This window comes from Elgaria multicarinata, chromosome 9 (genome assembly GCF_023053635.1).
Source record: "Elgaria multicarinata webbii isolate HBS135686 ecotype San Diego chromosome 9, rElgMul1.1.pri, whole genome shotgun sequence".
Lineage (NCBI taxonomy): Eukaryota > Metazoa > Chordata > Lepidosauria > Squamata > Anguidae > Elgaria > Elgaria multicarinata.
The window spans coordinates 26,013,748-26,017,796 of record NC_086179.1 but is presented as its reverse complement, the minus strand read 5'-3'; positions in this window follow the sequence as shown (position 1 = coordinate 26,017,796).

Genomic DNA, 4,049 nt, shown 5'->3' with positions numbered 1-4,049 from the left:
CCGGCTGGCTGGACAGCAGGGCGGGGCCAAAGCCGAGGAGGGGGTGTGGCTTACTTCCCCCCTTTCGCCTTACGAAGAGAGGACAAGCGGGTCGCGAGAAAAGGGGGAAAGCGCGAGGCAGGAGCAAGCGTTCTGATTGGGGAAGCCGTTTGATAAGCCGCGCCCACTGGGCAGACTTGTGACGTAGTGGAGGGGGCGGTGCTTGAAAGAAGAAACGCCTAGAAACACTCGTCGTGCTGCACGTGAGGGACGGGTGGAGTCGAAGCAGTTCGGCTATTTGCGGAGCGGCAGGGCTTGCCCGGGTTGCTTACGTGGGGGAGCTCGCTTGCTTCAAAGCCAATGCGGGAAAGAAAAGTTACCATTTTGATCGCGCTGTAGGCTTTGTCGACTAGGGTAGAAGCCATCCTGAGCCCTAGTTAGCGTAGATCCTTTGGAATGAATGGAACTTAGGTTAGTCATGACTAACTTAAAACCCATTTGTTTCAATGGGTCTACTTGAAGTAGGATGTATGTGGGATTCTACCCATAGAGTCCACCTCTTCACGCGTGTAAAATGTCATATTCCTTTGACAGATGCAGGTGTATCACACATACAAACATGTACCGGGGGAAAAATCTATACGCCTTGAAATCAAATGATCCTGAAATACGAGAGGTACCGCTGCTGTATATACAGCTTAAATATATGCGAGATAGGTGCAGTGACCCTGCACAAAATCGATAACGGGTAATCAAACTATCATCTTAGCTTTGCTAAGCTTGTTAATACCATTAGTGGGAGATGAAAACATTGTCTGCATTCATGCCCAAACTGACAAAATCGAACTTCTAGGTAAGTTCTAATTGAGGTTCCTGTGTTGAAGATGCATCAAATGAAGTAGACTGTATCCAGGAAAGCTTATGCTAGAATAAATGTGTTAGTCTTGTTGGGTTGAAGAATGGAAGCTTTCAGTTCAGCAGAGTGTCCAGGGGGTATTATAATGTTCTTCCACTGGTTTCTGAATGTTGCAATTTGGGGGTGTCAGATTTGTGTCCATTCTTTTGCACAGAGATTATCTGCCATGAGCCTCTATAAGAGAAACACAATAGTGACTGGACGGGAACGGTGGATCAGAAAAGAAATACATGGGCAGGATCCTTGCATATGTTTAAAATAAACTATATTATATATTTTTAGATGTACACAGACATAATACGTGAAGTGACGCAGAGGCATCTCCAGCATTTGGGGGCTTCTCCCTGTACTATCCTTATTTTCTTCCTGACATTTCACTTACCAGTGATCTACCATGATCAATCTGAGGCATCAGCCAAGGAAGGAAATGCTATCGTATCTTTATTTTATCTTGAAATACAGAATGTGTTGAGATTAGAGGCCAACAGTCCAACATTTCTGATCAGTGGTAAAATGTACTCTCCACATACCCAAATTGCACAAATAAGAAGAGAAGTATGGAAATAGGTAGGGGTGTGATCCGCTCCGATTAGGAGCGTAGAAGCAGTAGCGGATTGGCCTGCTCCGCCTTACCCAGAGGCGGAGTAGGAGCGGACCGCGGACCCCTAGAAGCAAGGCGAAGAGAAGCGGCCATTTTTGGAGCGCTCCGGTTTCCGCGGAGCGCTCCGGTTTCCGCGGAGCGCTCCGATCGCCATCTTGAAAACATTTCGCCATAGGATTGCATTGCGGCAAATAATCGTGGATAACCACATTCTTTTTGAAGCTATCGTTCTGGAAATTCTTGTGCTCAGAGAGTCGTGGATGGGGGTCATTTTGAGACCACTCTCACCTCTCTGCGCCGTGCGGGTCACGTGCTATATTTTTTTGAAAATCGGGTCAACCGCGCGGCTCTAACGGCGTTTTCGGCTTTTCGCCCATAGGATTGCATTGCGAGAAAGACTCGGGCATAACTGGGTTGGTTTTTAAGCTATCGTTCTGAAAATTCTTGTGCACAGAGAGTCGTGGATGGGGGTCATTTTGAGACTACTCTCACCTCTCTGCGTCGTGCGGGTCGCACGCTAGAATTTTTGGAAAAATCGGCGGGAAAAATACCTTTTTCAAAAGGCTGAGGGGCAGAGTCAGCTCCCGGTCATGATCACATGATCCCAAAGTTAGAGGAGGGCATAGGCAAAACGAGTAACTTGGGATTCTGGGAAACTTCTCTTTCTTCATCTGAACGGGCTTTTCCCCGTGTTTTTTAACACAGTAGCCCCACCAAATGCACAAACACAACCTGAAATCATATACTAAGCCAAGAATAAGAGATAGAAACACAGCACTGCTACCCACCCTAACTTTGGGGAACAACTGAAAAGATGTGGTGCAAGGGGATGAGCTCCCCTAGGGCATCTCATCGTGGATGTGCCCCCACTCTCTCCTGCACTGGAAGGCCATTAGAGCCTTCCAAAGAGAGTAAAACGGTGGAGCAATGCCTATCATGAGTCGAAGTGAGTGTTCATTTCTTAGTGGTGGAGTGATGCCTGTTATGAGTTGAAGTGAGCGTTTACTTCTTAGAGCTCTCGTGGTGAAGCAATGGCTGTCTTGAGTTGAACTGGCAGCTACTTCCCCCTCCCCCGGGCACGTCCCCCTATTGCTGGTAAAAGACAGATATAGCCTTTTTAAAAAAATTCTTCTTGCTGTTTATTGAGCGACACTGCTGCTTTTAATTCCACCCCTCCTTTGTTTATTTATTTATTTATTCCATTTTATATGCATTACTGGCTTATCCTTGGCTCACTTCCTTATGCCCCCAGAAATGCCAGCTGCATGCCTGCCTTCCCTCCCTCCTCCCCTGCCCACCTCGCAGGGATGTTGTGTGTGTGTGGCTTTGACTCAGGGGAGAAGTCCTTCCTGCGCTCACTTGGAGTTTTGGAAGTTCCAAATTTTGCAGGTTTAAGCCCCGCCAAAAAACAGGGGATGATGGGACTGCCTTGAGTCTCGGCGTGCGTATGTATCCCTGGATAAGCTTTCATGGTGGCGTGTTTGAGGTTTCTAACGTGCAAATTGACGGAGCTATGGAAAGGGGTGTGAATGGGGTGCCCGATTTTCAAAAATTCCCCAAAAATCAGGGGATGATGGGATTGCTTTGAAACTTGGCGTGCGTGTGTATACCCCCATGAGGTGTCATGGTGCCAAACGTGAGGTTTCTAACTTGAACAGAAAAAAAGTTGTATAATTTTTTAGCTTTCAATGCAAGCCTATGGGGGGGGGAAAACGGAGCTTCGATCCGGATCCGGAGCTCCGAGCAGAGCGGAGCGGAAGTGGGCGGAGCGGGGGCGGGGCGGAGCGGCCCGATCCGGGAAATGGCGGATCTGCAAGTGAAGCGGAGCGGGGGGTCCGTGCACACCCCTAGAAATAGGGGAACACAAGGGGAAACCTGCAAATATTTAAAGATGTGAGTTTTTGTGTGTATAATATCCTCCCCCACCCCCTTCACATCGACTCATTCACATACACAGATAATGACACTGTTCACACACAAATACACATTTACAGTTACTCCCACTGTTGAAATACACACACCTGTCTTGCGCACTCGTAGTCTAATAGGTGATCAATACTTTGATAGTATTACCTATTCTCTCAGAGTCTTTTTTTTTACTTCTGAAGAGTTGGAATGTTGCATAATAGTTCAGCAGATGACTAGGATTGAGCTCCTTTCAGTCAACTGAAGCTAGAGCTTTCACAGCTAATAAGTATGGAAGTTTCAAAGAGTACAGCCTGCATTAACCTCAGCACCTAGTAAAACTATGGAATTTGTGATGTCCACCAAGTTGGATGGCTTTAAAAAGGGGTTAGACAAATTCATGGTGGACAAGGATATCAATAGCTCCTAGCAGGGCTGGATTAAGACATGCTGAGGCCCTAAGCAATATCAAGATTCAGTGGCCCCATACCATAAAAATAAAGAGAAAAAAGTCTATTACATTATAATAGGAAGGGTAATGAAAGGGTATCACCCAACATTAGCAAGTGCTTGTAATTAAATAGCCTTTTCAGAAGATGCTATAAAAGGACAAATCAAGTAAGTGGAAACTTCTTTTAAACTGGCTCT